Raw genomic sequence first — 15,470 nt, 5'->3', positions numbered from 1 at the left:
ACAGTTCGTGCACTGTGTGACATCCCGATGTACCGGTTTATACTTTTGCCATTCGATGATTATGTGAAATAACGATTTAATCGTTTTCAGTTGACTCATGGTGATGGAGCCCTTCTCCAGATGAATCAGGTACAGTTGATCTCTAAACTTTTTGTCCGTATTATGTCGCTTCATTTTAAACACCATCAAAGGCTTTAGTCCAGCCTCCGACAGTGCGTGCTTTAGTTCGGCTTCCATCATGTCGGGTAGTCCTCGAAGTACAACCTTCATAGGTTTGTTGGCGGCAATATCGTGTGTGAAGTATTCCGCTTTTGTCTGCTTCAGATAGCATTCCACTCCTTTGTAGTGGTTCAAAGCCGGAACAGTTATTTTGTAGCCTTCAGTACATAAACGGATTGTTGCCTGTAGTCCTTTGCTGATCAGCGTGTTGAAATCCGAGCGTAGAGTTGGTGGGAAGCCCTTCAGGTAGAAAGGCGGCATTTTTTCCTTCTTCTGCAGTTCCTCTTCGACATCAACTGGCAGATCAGCATATTGGTTTTTACTCAGCAAACGGTCGTTTACCTGTACATCACTTGTCTTCAGACGCTTAGCATCCTTTGGATCCTTCTCGGATCTATGGCGGTTTTTACCCATAGCTTGGGTAGGTAGACAACTGCGAATAAAAAATAAAACAAAATCGAAATTAGTCGTAGTAGGTTATTCGTCTATCCACATCGAGTGTTAGATGACGAATATGGCTGCTGCTATACTGACTCTCTCTTTTATATCGTCTCACTGTTTCCCATTCTGCGAAGGGGAGGTCCCTACACCGTTACCAGTAGCAGGTATAAAATGAAATGTGATGTGAGAAATAGCGTCATTTAAGTTAAAGCAGCTACTCTGAACGTACGAGACACCGTCAGCTAGATGGCACCGAAAACCGGAAAAAGGCAGATTTGTACCGTCACTAACACATTCAATTACGAACGGCAATGCGAAAGCGAATGTTGAACACATCTTCATACTAGTATGGGGTCGTGTGAAAATATGCCATGCGATACAGGGTTGCCATATATACAGGTTAATGTGTATTTTATTTATACATACATATAGGGTAACAGAGGTATTTTGGACCACCTAACAAACTATATGGATTCAATCGATCTTAGGTAACCCATGTTGCATCAGTTTGAAGCTAATCACATTAAATTACCTATTGCGGAAGGATTTTTCAAAGTTATTAAAACATTTGGTGGATATTTTTACAAAGTGGGCCAAAATAAAATCGATCCTAAAGCGGGCCAAAATACCTCTGTTACCCTATGTACAGATTAATCTGTATTATTATTATTATTATCATTATTATTATTAAAATGACTTGCATACCAAAGATCGTCGATACATTTCAGACCAGGCCATTGCAATTGTTTCGTAATGAACTTTCGAGAAGAATCAGATATCTTCAAACTTCATAGCTTCAATAAAAATAAACTACAAATTTGTCGTACCTAGCCTCCTATATTGGCAAATTAAAAAGGAATTGTTTCAAGTTTGGAATATATAGCTGTAGAATAGTAGCTGTTTAATGTAACTAATCTGTACTTTAATGTAGGTGCATCGCTTCAAACTCTATTAGTGAAAAAGGGGAAAGCTTGCACAATTCATATAATCAATCAACTAACTGATATACGGAAAAGTGATGGGAGCCTGCCAGTTTTTTTTTCGTATTCACGACATCCAGTTATGTCTGACATTACCCACTCGCCTTTTTTTTAAACAGGTGGACTAAGGACACATGCTACTTACTCTCTCCTTTTAAACTGAAGAGTAAGAAGTACTTGTGCCAAGTTTGAAAGCAATCCGTTAAGTAGATCCGGAGTTATGTCGTTACAACGTATCGATTCTCGTCGATTTTTTTTCATGGTCCCCACACCCCCTGTTGTAATCGGTGAACTGACCCATTCGTTAAAAATGGCCCAGCAGTCGTATGAACCAGCCAACAAAACGCCTCTTTTTGTTACTAAATCGTGTACTTAGGACCAAATTATGTGAGTAACCATGCTGACTACCAAATTTGCATTACCATTATGTCTCTCAACCTTCCAGGGATTCACCCCGGAAGCTATTTCCGAAGAAATCAAAAATTCCTACCCGTTCTAACTGACACAGATTTGATGTAACTGTCTCTAAACTGCTGACATATTCTGTGCTCGCGGCTACATTCGCTCATTATTAAAGCAATATGTTTCCGACGAGAAGCCATCAACGAAAGCCAAAGCCAACCAGTTAGGGCAAGAAAATCCCCGGACTTAAATAAATTGCTTCGGTTTATCAAGCAGCTGTGGTAATTGTTATAATTAATTTTATTTTATTTTCTTTGGATCTTTATTTACTCCACCACCGGTCGTGTGTTTGGTGCCGACTGCCGGGAGTGCTTTTTTTCCGTCTCGCTATTTTCCGCAGCATCCTCCTAGGGACCGGCGGTGATTTGGGGCGACAATTGATCATGGTGGAATCTTAATCGCTCATTTAGGACTTACTTTTTACTGTGACTGTGAGCAGTCTTCATCAACGGAATCATCCTTGAAAGCAGATTGAGTTTGCACTCGAATACACTGCCATTGTAGTTGCAATAGTTTAATGGAGTAAACAGCAGAATGGTGTTGAGTAACAATGACACTGAAATATTGTATTTTTGGCAAAGAAGTGAAACTAATTCGATTTATTGGTGATGTATTACTTTCCTTTGAACTTTGTTTTTGTTACCCTGAGCAAAAAGTTAAGTACTTCATTAAATCTCATTAGCTATGAATAAAATATTGACTTGATGAAAAAGCTGTCTTAAAGGCGTAAAAAACCTTCCGACAGGATTTCATTCACCGTTCAGTGTTCGTCCCAATCCGAAATTAGGCACCGGAGCTGAAACAGAGCATGGCGAACACACTGGAGGGAGCTCCAGCTACAGCTCACAGTTTGCCACAAAGTAAGCAGAATATTTAATCGCATTAAAAATTTAAAAATGGAATTAAAAATTACCTACACATTCCAGAAATTTCCTTTGATCAAACCATTCCGCGCGCGCAATTAACTTGCCACCGGGCGAAACAAGAGGTCTCATTCATTATTACCACAAGTGCCGTTGACTGACAGCAGCCGGCAACATTGTCGCCTCCCCGTGCCAGCAGCAGCAGCATCAATCCATTCCGCTTTCCAATCTTCGCGCATGGAACCCCAACCATTATCCCAGTTTCCCCGGTCACCAGGAAGGGAGGGGAGGTATGGTTCCGAAACACAATGAGCGGACATGGGCAAAAACAATCCGCGGAAGGTACGGGGCGGAAAATCCTTCGAAGTAATCCCGGAAAACTCAATCTAGCAAACTTCTTAATTCAGGCGAAACTTTTCCCGACCACAGCAAACACGGGACCAGCCGCAAGGTCAGAGAGCTTATGGGTCTTCCATAAGCGGCAGCTTAAGCGCAACGGTAGAAATCTCCCTTTCGAGTTGAAATTAACGCTGCTGACCGACAAAGTCAATAAGAGGCGAGATTGTACACGTGATTTTTGCTGACCGGTAGCGATATTGAAATTCTAGTGGATCTACATTTAATCGCGCTCCAATTTGATAGGATTCTTGATATCAATAGGATTGTAGTACTTGTGAAGTTTTTCGATACCGACATTCAAGTTCCTATCCGGATTGTAGTAGTGGGTATTGAAGTACTATTTTGTCTACTCTTCAAATATAAAAATAAAAACCTCTTTTCAATCCTCCGATCAATGTATTAACACCTTTTCCTTTTCCTAGCCAATCAAAATCAAATTGTTTTCATTGAGCTAATTTTGAAACACTTTGCTTTGCAATAAAGGCATTTCTCGTCGAATTCGTATTCGGAGCTGGCAGCTCAGGTTTCAACCTTTCTTACTAATAAAATAGCTCTTGCTAATCAACCTAGTGGTGTGATAATGACTTTCCCTTGTCATTGGCACAGTCTCATTAAAACATTTTTTGTCTTGTTCATAAGGCTGACAATTTCTGACACGAATTTGGGCTCATTCAGATTGATTCGGGTACTTCACAAAAGTATGCTTCAGCGCTTACGTGACATATTCGGCAACATTCTTCAAACCAAAAATATCAGCAATAATTTATTCGAACTTGATCGTTGATTTATTCTGAAGTAACTGACTGTTTTCACTCAGTCATTGCAAAAACTGAACTTAGTTATGGCGACTAAAAATTAATAAATCGTTAAACACAATTGCGGTTTCATTTTCCGTCTGCTTCTGGTAGGAAAGGGCAGACTGTCATACAACCTTCATAGGGTCTGTCATTGACAATATCCAGCCAGCAACTGGCACCAGTAAAGAAGGTGACCAGCGATTATAAATACACTCTTCTACTCAGTTCTTGAGCGGAAAATAGGTATAGAGCGAGAAGACTAGTGTTTGATGAACAGAGATGATGATTGGATGTGTAGTACCGGTCGTGAGACGGCAAGGATATAACATATGGATCAATAAGTCCCGAGACTAAAGCAGAGATGGCGCTCGTAGTAAACCAGTAACCACGTCTTTCTAGAGTACTAACCTTTGCTTGAAACGGGTCAAAATTTTAAGTCGATCCGACCAGAAACAGCTGAGTTATCGAGGTTGGAGTAAAGTCGTTTTGTAGTTTGTTTAAAAAAATGGAAAAACCGAGATTCGTGTATTGATAAAAAAAAATTTTTTAATGGGTAAAAACACCGTGCAAGCGAAACAATGGATTGAAAAATGTTGGCGAAATTGAACGAATTGGGCTTTGATCTGCTTCCGCACCACTCCATACTCGCCAGATTTAGCCCCCAGTGACTACTGGCTCTTTGCTGATCTTAAAAAAATGCTCCAGGGAAAGAGATTTGGCTCAAATGAGGAGGTCATCGCTGAAACTGAAACTTATTTTAAAGCGAAAGATAAATTTTTTTATAAACATGGTATTGAAAAATTGGAAAAACGTTGGAACCATTGTATCACCGTAAAAGGTGATTATGTTGATGAATAAAAAAAAATTTGCAAAACAAAATGTTGTTTCCATTGTTAGTCTCGGGACTTATTGATCCATGTGTTACATTCTTCTCTAACCACTTGTGCAGTTGTTTATTCCTTTTCATTAGTTTGTTTCGAAATGCGTGGACTTTCAACAGAACAACGTCGAAAAATTGTGTACAAATTGAGCACAGAACGTGGACTGTCACTGAGAAAGATAGCAAAAATGGAAGGAGTCAGTGAAAAAGCCATGCGAAATGCAATCAGGAAGTTCGGTGAGGATAACATCTTTGAGGATAAACCGAAAACGGGTCGAAAAAAAGGTCCTGCTAACCCTCACTTAGATAAACGTACACTGAGGGCGTTCGAGCAAAAGAAGGAGGTTTCAGTTCGGGATGTGGTCAAAAAAGTGGGCACTTCGAAGTCAAATGTTCTTCGTGCTAAAGAACGCTTGAATCTTCGAACCTATAAGAAGCAGAAACAACCAAAACGTAGTCCGAAACAAGAAGCATCGATCAGGCCGAGGGTTCGAAAGCTGTACAATACGATTCTTGCTGGAAATTTGAACTGCATAATCATGGACGACGAAACCTACGTGAAACTCAATTACAAATTGCCGGGACCACAATATTATACGGTGCGAGAAGGGCAAGTGCGAAACCAGTCCGAGAAATCGATTGAAATCGAAAAATTTGGTAAGAAAGCTATGGTCTGACAAGCAATTTGTAGCTGCGGTAAGATTTTGAAACCTTTCATCACCACAGCTTCAATGAACAGCGAAACGTACATACAACAGCGAAATGTACGTGAATGTTTACAAAAACGACTTCTACGCATGATTCTAAACCACAAGGATCCTGTTGTCTTCTAGCAAGATCTTGCTTCTTGCCACTACTCGGAATCAACGGTAGAATGGTATACTACCAAAAATGTCACTTTCATCCCCAAAAGACATGAATCTACAAAATTGCCCGCAACTTCGACCAATTGAGGAATTTTGGGCATAAACGAAGGCACATCTTAGGAAACATGTCTCGGCAGCCGAAACCATTCAACAGTTCGAAAAAGATTGGAAAAAAGTGTCAAAACTTGTCGCCAAGAAGTCTGTACGGAATTTAATGAGGAGTCTAGTTAGTCTACAATGGCTAAGTAGCCAATGTTGAGAGTAATATCCTGTTGTTGTAGTCTAATATTATCAGTATATCGAATAAAATTTGAATATCTAACACTTGTGAATTATTTACAGCGAAATCAAGGTGCGTCCATACTTTCTGGGACAGTCTTTATGTTAGCACTGATGAGCTGAAAGCGAAACGTAAAACATGAAAATAGTTATGTGTACTTAGCACAAATCCGGTACCCACGTGGTACCAAACCCCTGAATAACGACATCAATTTGTTCGGCCAACTACTGACAATGACTACCGATTGGAATAGTTTTGAGGCAAGCTTAGAAATTAGTCTACGTGTTTTACACGGCGCTTTTAGTGACGGTATGAATATTTTAATCATCTTCACCATGCAATTCCGTAATTGGATGTCGGATTCGGATTAAATTCAGGAATCCAATAAGGAACCACAAGACCTTTCATTTCACCTAAGTTTGTCAAAATCGGTCCATCGTTGAGAAAAGTGAGAGATCCATTTTGGAACATATGACCACAATTTCCGATGCTTCCGGAATCGGGAAATAGCCAAAATCGGTCTATTGATAATTGCTACCGATTGGAATAGTAACAAGGTCAGTTTAGAATTTTATTTACGTTTTTTGTATCGCCAGTTTTAGTAACGGAATCAAATTTTCAACACACTTTAAATCGGTCACGCCATCTTTTAGCAAAGTTAGGAAACAATATAAAATTATAATTTTTACACCATTCACCCTGTAATTCCGGAACCAGAAGTCGGATCAAAATGAAACTCAGGAACTTTGTATAAGACATTTATACCTTTCATTTTAATCTAAGTTTGTCAGAATCGGTTAGGCCGTCTCTGAGAAAAGTTAATGAACTTATTTTCATTTTTTGGCACATATCATCCTGTAATTCCGGAACCTGAAGTCGATTTCAAATAAAATTCAGGAACTTTGTATGGGGTTGTAAGACCTTTCATTTAAATTTAGGTTTGTGAAAATCGGTTCAGCTATCTCCGAGAAAAGTGAGTGCAAAAAACGTTACATACATACATACACACACATACAGACATTTTGCGTAATCGACGAACTGAGTCGAATGGTATTTGTCGATTTCACAGTGATTGCATAACCTTTCTATATGAGAAAGGCAAGAAGAATTTAAAGATTCGCTAGTTACTACTATTTCCCACCTCTCAAGAAAGTTTTACATGTTTGTTTACATGTCAATAACAGCTGCGCAATCGGTACGGTTTATCGTTTCAATGATGAGTCGAATTGATCCGGAAAATCGAAAGAAAATTCTGCACACTTGGTGCTCAGAAAGTGGTGTCACGTACAACGAAATTGAAAAACGGGTGAAAGTGCACCACACCAGTGTCAAATATATTATCGAGAAGTTCGGTAAGACCCTTTCCATGAAGGATTTGCCCCGATCCGGTAGGTAAACGGGTCCCAGCCAGCCAGGGATGATTCAACGGATCAAAGTTCGGAACTCCCTGAAAACGTACAAGAAACAGAAGATGCCGAAAAAGTCTCTGGTACAGCAAGCTCAGGCCAAAACAAGAGCGCGAAAACTGTATAACCGGATTCTACAGAATAAAGACTGATGCATGCTGATCGATGACAAAACCTACGCCAAGGAAGACTCTAGAGCGCTGCCCGGACCACAATATTATACGAAATCGGTGTACCAGGACCTGGACGACGCTGACACCACGGTGGCGTTGGAAAAGTTTGGACACAAGGTGTTGGTCTGGCAAGCAATTTGTACCTGTGGTTTGCGGTCGTCGATTTTCTTCACGAAGGGCACAATTAACGCCAAGGTGTGCGAGGAAGAATGTTTGAAGAAGAGAATGCTGCCACTGTACAGAAAGCATAAGGCTCCTCCTCTCTTCTGGCTGGATTTGGCTTCAGCTCACTACGCCAAGTCCGTTCTACAGTGGTTGTCAAAAAATAATGTACAATTCGTGGAAAGGGAAATCAACCCATCGAACTGCCCAGATCTTCGGCCAATTGAAAGGTATTGGGCAATTGTCAAGCGGCACTTTCGGAAGGAAGATACCGTGTCCCAAAACATGCAGGAGTTCAAAAAAAAAAGCTGGACAGCTGCCACCAGGAAAGTCACAAAAGTAACTGTGCAGAATTTGATGAAGAATGTCAAGTCCAAAGTGCGAGCGTTTCACAGAAACTAGGATTTTCTTCAATATAATCAGTGAAATGCATAAAAATGTAATTTTTCTACAATATATCGAAAACTGATTTCAAAATATGTTTTTTTTTCGTTTTTACCTTTTTCATATATATAAAAAACAGGTATAGAAGTCGCTCAAACTTTAGAAAATTTTTCCGAGGCTCGGAGGGCCGAATGACATATACCAATCGATTCAGCTCGACGAACTGAGCAAATGTCCGTGTGTGTGTGTGTGTGTGTGTTGTCAACTAAGAGGTCGGGATCTCAGAGATGGCTGGACCGATTTTGATCAAACTAGTCGCAAATGAAAGGTCTCCCCGTCACCCAAAACGCTATTGAATGGTTTTGAGATCGGATGTTTACTTTTTGAATTATACGAAGTTTTATGTCAAAATTTTTAGTTTTTTGACACTATGTGTCACATTTGACCTTGAAACAGAATATGTTTCTATACTTAGAGTGCACACGGTAATAGCTATCCAAAAAGTCATAGATTTTTAAAATTCGTCCATTTTCAACGGAGATATCGAAATTTTAGTATAAGCGACTTTTCCCCCTATTCCAGCAGTAGGAGTTTTGAGCGCTGTATGACAAAGAAATGCTTGGGAGCAACGGAAAACACGATTTTTTATACTGTAGCATACATTTGTTTCTAAGTACCAAAAAGACTGTGTTCAGCATCCTTTTTCATGACAATTTGTCTTGGACCGATTTTAGCACGGTTCGTTTTTGGCAACATAATCGTTCGAATATGACGTATATAAACCAGATGATGGCAGATTTGTTTTAATTATATTGTTTTAAACTACTTACAGCAATAAATGCTGGAAGTACATAACATCAATATACCATTCGAATCAGTTCGTCGAGATCAGCAAATGCATGTGTGACAAATAAATTCACTCAATTTTTTTCAGAGATGACTCAACCGTTTTCTACAAACTCAGATTCATATGAAAAGTCGAATATTCTCAAACAAGGTTCCTGAATTATGTTTGCTTCCGACCTCTGGTTCCGGAACAACAGGATGATATGTGAAACGAAATTAAAATTGTGTCTTCTCGTAGATGGCTGAACCGATCTAAGATTCAAATGAAATCTAAGAATCATCTAAGATTCAAATGAAAAGTTTCAAAATTCTATAAAACATCTTGCTCTTCAGTCAGATCCTACTTCCGGTTTCGGGAATACAGGGAGATTAGTATAAAAATTTCCATTCCGCATAAATTAATCAGGTTTATCGTGTTAGCAGATTTGTATAGTCGATAAAAAATTAACTTTTTTCAGTTTTAGTGGTATTCAGTTTTCGATCAGAAGGCACCTAAAAATTTAATTCGTGCTATGATTTCTCAAAGATGTCTACACTGATTTTCAAACATTTTGAAACAAATGTAAACTATACAGCTACTCAGGTGAATTTATCTGACTTCGGCCATACGGATTTTAGAATTCCGGTTCCAGTATAAAATCATTTCTCAAAGCTCAATCGTTTTCTCAAAAAATGCCTAATCAAATTTCAGAAACAAAAATTCAAATTGAAATGAACTTATATACAAAATTAATTAATTTTATACATACATACAAAAATAATTTAATTTTATCCAATTATGACTTCCGGTTCTCGAATTACATGATGATGAATTTTTAAAATTCAAACCGATATAGAAGATGACAATCCCGAAAAGCTTCAAAGTTGGACTCAAAACTGTTGTAATTTATTCGTCATTAGGCATACGAATCGGTTTGGGTTATGCTGCTTCCTGAATACCGGCTCTGGAAGAACCTTAAATTACCGTAAACTCTAAAGTGGAACTTACATATCATGGCATGTTTAATCGATTATCACACTTCTAGATTCCGACATTACAGAGTAATGAGTGATTAAAATCTCAAATTGTTGCTTAAAACGACGGTCATTAAAATAATGTCATGAAAACTGTTTAAGTTTTCAAAAAATTCAAAAACTTAAACACCGAAGAATATTCATGCAAAAAACACATGCGAATTGATAAAAAAGGTATCATCTCACTGCTAGGTGGATTAAACACGTTATATATATATATATATATATATATATATATATATATATATATATATATATATATATATATATATATATATATATATATATATATATATATATATATATATATATATATATATATATATATATATATATATATATATATATATATATATATATATATATATATAGAATAAGATTTTATTCTTCTTGAAAAGGCTTTCGCCAAAAGCCAAAACGTCGGACAGTAAACAACATTCGTTTGTATTCAAAGAATGAGACAGCCGTTTTCCTGGGATCCAACAATTATCACTCCAGTCTAAATCAAGCATAACCTCAAATTATGGCTCATATAAATTCCGGTTTCTTAATGCAAATAGGTAGTGAATAATGTAAAAAAAAAATGAAGAAAGCATGCGTTAATATGCAAAAAACTGTCGATTCTGAGGTTCTGCAGAACCTTCTGGCTGGAGCTAAGGCCATGGTTCGCACTTCAGTTACATTAGATTACATTAGATGGTTCTTCAAGCCACATTGTTTTCCGGTTTTAAAACATTAGTAAAACCATTGTGTTTCGGTACAGTTTAGGAAAAGTGATGCTCAAGTTAAGTATAACTTTTCGGCTGCCCAGTTAACTGTCAAGAACTGATGAATTGAAAATGAAACAGCATGAACTCAAAGCCACCTTGAGTTTTGGAAATTGTTCCTCAACTTTGTCATTTTGACTTCATAATATTGAGAAAATGTCTCTAACCGCTTGAAAACGCTGACCTACGGAAACATAAGTAGACGTTCACGGTAGGCAGCATCATGTGCAAGGCATCACATAAATTGCATATTCAATTGCTAGTGCTTGCTGTTCATTCCGAACTAGGGATGTCGTAGCTTTGTTTACTCACATTTTCACATGATTGTTGTGAACACCGTGGAACCGGTTCAGTGAGAAGTTACTGGAAAAAGGTCCTTTTCCACGGATGCCATTTATATCGCGGTGTGCGTGTGCTGGAATGTTGCGAGACCTGCGCGGAACGATCCCTTGGCAGTGTTCCGAACCGAAGACAAAATATGCGTTTACAGGATACGAAGCAGAACTGTGGATTCCAGCGTGCCTGGAATGAGATTGATTAGTTTCGATGACGAACTGGAGACGAACGGACACGTGCGCGAATCCGTGCTCGGGTTGAACTGATTGGGCTTGATCCGTTTTCTATCGGTCAGTGTGTGTATTTTAGCCTTTTCGCCTGCTCCTCAGTGCCAGTGCCGGATAGTTAGTGCCCGGGGTGGTGTGAGGTGCTGGCCCCGTGCAGTTAATTTTATGCACATTCTGAACTGCAGGCGCTGACGGGTTCGGTGCAGAAAGTGTGTGCCAACGAGCCGAAGGATTCGTGAGCCGAGTGTGCTTCCGGAATATCAGTGTCGACGAGTTGAGGTTACCGGACGAACTAAAGGGGGGAGGTGGAAAGATGGAGGGAGGAGAGCCTTTACGTGCTAGCAAGCCGTATCCGACTGGGTGCTAATGATCCGAAAACGAAGAAAATCCTGAATAGATTTAGTTCTTGCAGCCTTGCTCTAGCGCTGCGCTCTGTGTGTTTCGCAGCAGAAAAATGTGCTGTTAATTGTGGATTGCCATTGCTGGTACGGTACAGGATCTCGTTCGTTCGTTCGTTCGGTGTGTGCATAGTAACTCTCTGAAGGGAATAAGTGTCGTGTTGGTGTAAAGTTGAAACGCGACAACACAATATGAAAGTGAACCACTATCCACCATCCACCACCCACCAACCGCCAATCCTGTGTGGTGGGGTGGAGAGGGCACCGAGGGTGAAAACATAAACCCACCGCCCCGCTCGGTTCGGTTGCTGTTGTAGAAGAAAGCCGCCGCTGCAGTAAATGTGAAATGATTTATTAATTGCACATAACCGACGTTGTGGTACAAAAAAAAATAAATCAAACCAAATGTTGGCAAAGTTGAAGTGTACACACACACCTATACAAGATACCGAAGCGAAACAAAAAGCTGCCAGTCTCCCCCGGTGGAAGTGGTCAATGTTTGCGGCAAGAGATAAAAACTTGTTATTAGAGATGTTGCTACCCCATGTCATATGCAAACTAATGTCGCTTGGCTCGAGTGGATATTACTGTCGCAACTCGCAACAGCAGCAGCAGAAGCAGTGAATGAATGTGCGGAACGTGAAACGTAAAACACCCATCGAGTGAAATTGCTGTTGGAATTCGTTACTCACAATCATATCGCAAACGTTGCTCGAGAATAGCAGAACGACTGTGTGCTGGTGTTAATGGTGAATATTTTTCCATTCCTATCTTTTTGTGTACCTTTTTCTGTGTTTTTTTTTTTCTTTCGAGAGGTGCTAGCATTTCTCTCATTTTTCACATGGATGGGACTTTTCAAATTCTTCACCACTGGGAAAAGTTTTCAGGGTCGGAGCGGGACCGAAAGGAGATTTCCTTGAAAATGGATTTTTTTCACACCACTCAATTCTCTGCAGTTGTTGTGAAAGGACTTCGCTTGTATGGCACTGATTTCAATAGTCAAGGTTTTCATGATAAATTTACGAATTTTTCGTTATGCTTGGAACTAATTAGGATATGTTCGATTTCCCGAATTGTATTCAAGATTTTTTTCTCTCCATAATGGCAAACACCCACACAAATCGGTAAGTAAACGCCCACAGTTAGCGCACATACCAGGCGGATCAGAGGAAAAATGGATTTCTAGGCTATATTAAAATCTGGCACTTGCCAATTTTTCAGAGAACACTGCTCTTGACGAGCACGATGAGTTATTTTCCTTTGGAAATTGGTCCGAGTTGTTAACCTTTCCAAATTGAATCTGCCAACGTGATGGGCTTCGGTATCATATTTATTTTCCGGAAAGCAGGGGCATGACTCAACCGAAATTAAACTAAATCTGATTAATGAGCCTTTCTACGGATTCATTGAATTTTAACTGAACGTTGCGTAGAAAATATTGGTTTCGATGGAGAGCAAAGCTTCTCTGTGTGCGTGTGTGTTAATGAGGATAATGATGTTGGCATGCAAATTAGCGTGCTCTAGCCTTAAGCATTTGAATGGGTTAAAATTACTCTGTTTATTAAAATAATTGGTGGAGAAATTTTCTGCTATAACATTACACCTTCTTACGAATATAATACACCGCGGATTTTCGAAAGCTATTTTCACGTTGTGGGCAATTCTTTAACGCTTATTGCGGTTACCACGAATTCAACCGATCAACCAATTATTATTTATCAGGTGTACAACTTTGTTTCCGCCGTTTTCCGATAGGTGGCTGTATCGGCTGAGGCTGGTCAAAATACATAGATGATAAAGCCTTTAAAGTGAGTATGTACAGTGCCTAACGATTTGCCATCGCCGTTTCAGGGACAGTTGTACTTGTTTTCGTATTATTTACGCTCGAAAATGTCTGTTTATGTGCCCAATTCTCGCCATTTGCGGGAAGTTTTACTTTTCTGTTACAATTCGAAAAACAATGCAGCTGAAGCGCATCGAATGCTCTCAGAAACTTACGGTTAGGCTGCTCTGAGTAAAAGAACGTGTCGGGAGTGGTTTCAACGTTTTAAAAATTGTGATTTCGGTGTCGAAGACAAACATGATTGGTGGAAGAGAAAAAATCTTCAAAGATGAACAACTAGAAGCATTGCTTGATAAAGATTCATGCCAAACCTAAGAAGAGCTTGCCTAATCGTTGGGAGTGAGTCAGCAAGCCCTTTTAAAACGTCTCAAGGCCCTGGGCATGATTCAAAAAGAAGTAAACTGGGTGCCTTACGAGTTGAAACCGAGGGGCATCGAGCGCCGTCTATTTGTATATGAGCAACTGCTTCAAAGACAGAATCGTAAGGGGTTTTTACATCGAATCGTAACCGGTGATGAAAAGTGGGTTCGATACGATAAAGCGGCCACAATATCAAGAGCGACATGACAAAGTCATCGTCCAACATGACAAAAAAGATACAACATTTCCGGAAAGATAGGAGAAAGTTGTCGCTAGCGACGGACCATACTTTGAATAATACATCTGTAAGCACTTTTTCGCAATAAAGCTTTTAATTTTGGAAAAAAAGGCGGAAGCAAAGTTGTACATCTGATATATAACACTGGAATAGACCAGGGATCGGGAAGCACTCGCGGCTCTTTGGATGTGAAGCTGCGGTTCTTTAGTTCTACACGCAAATTGTATTTATTTTATAGAAAGTACTTACAAATCGATCTACATTAATAAACTAGGATTACACAACCGTGTTCAATCGCTTTTTACCGAGCCGCGTCGTCAATGTCGCTATTTCCGATCGAAATAATTAAGGTCATCGCGACTTTTTGTAGAACAGCAAACAAAAATGCAATGGATTTCCAAAAGTATGATATTGAAACGTTTTGCTTCGTGAGAAATAAATACATTTATCAACGGAAAATGTTTTAACCAAAAACAAGTATAGAGCAATTCCATGCGAAATCGAATGACTGTTGGCACGACCCCTTCGCTTTGCATGTGTGTTCGGTATAGCCATATTTTTCAATGGTTTTGAGATATTTTTCATTTGAGACAAATTTTTCAAAAACTCAGGGGTCTAAATGATGAAAAAATCATAATTTTTGCGATTTAATCTCAGAATTATCGTTTAACAGAATACATTCAAATATTTTGCATTACAAAAAGCTTCCTTCGAAAAACATTTTGTAATTTTTTCGTGGAAAAATATTGATAAATAAGTCGGCGAAGAGGTATTTTTGAAGACGCTTCTAAAAAATCATGATTTGCGGTGTCCACTGTATCTCAGCGCAGGCTAATCAGAAGTGAACAAATGAAAGCAGCGTAGTTAGAGTAGAAGTTTTTCTAGACCCCAACGTTTCTGTTTGATTTTTTTTTTAATTTTTGGAATTTTTGGTGATTGTTCAAATTGAAAACTACAATTTTTCACGTAAAAATCCGCCATTTTGAAGCTGTAAGACCAACCCAAAGTAACAAACAACCAAAAGGAAAACGTTGGGATCTGGTTTTTTATATGTAGAAAGTGTGTGCAAAATTTGAACAAAATTGGTGCAGTAGTTTTTGAATGACGATGGACACGGACTTTCAAAACC

General features: G+C 39.0%; 1 protein-coding gene across 2 annotated transcripts in view; it reads left to right on the top strand.

The window, feature by feature from the left end:
* Positions 1-11,493: 11,493 nt before the first annotated feature.
* The window catches only part of LOC131432778 (cell adhesion molecule DSCAM-like), a 189,992-nt gene continuing 186,015 nt past the window's right edge, over positions 11,494-15,470 (top strand). For both annotated transcript variants that reach the window (XM_058599283.1, XM_058599281.1), the window contains exon 1: positions 11,494-12,649. The gene's annotated coding sequence lies outside the window, so the exon portion shown is untranslated. The remainder of the gene's footprint in view (positions 12,650-15,470) is intronic.

The sequence above is a fragment of the Malaya genurostris genome, chromosome 2 (assembly GCF_030247185.1).
Source record: "Malaya genurostris strain Urasoe2022 chromosome 2, Malgen_1.1, whole genome shotgun sequence".
NCBI classification, from domain to species: domain Eukaryota; kingdom Metazoa; phylum Arthropoda; class Insecta; order Diptera; family Culicidae; genus Malaya; species Malaya genurostris.
Note: the sequence above shows the minus strand (reverse complement) of the source record. Positions and strands in the feature narration are given on the sequence as shown.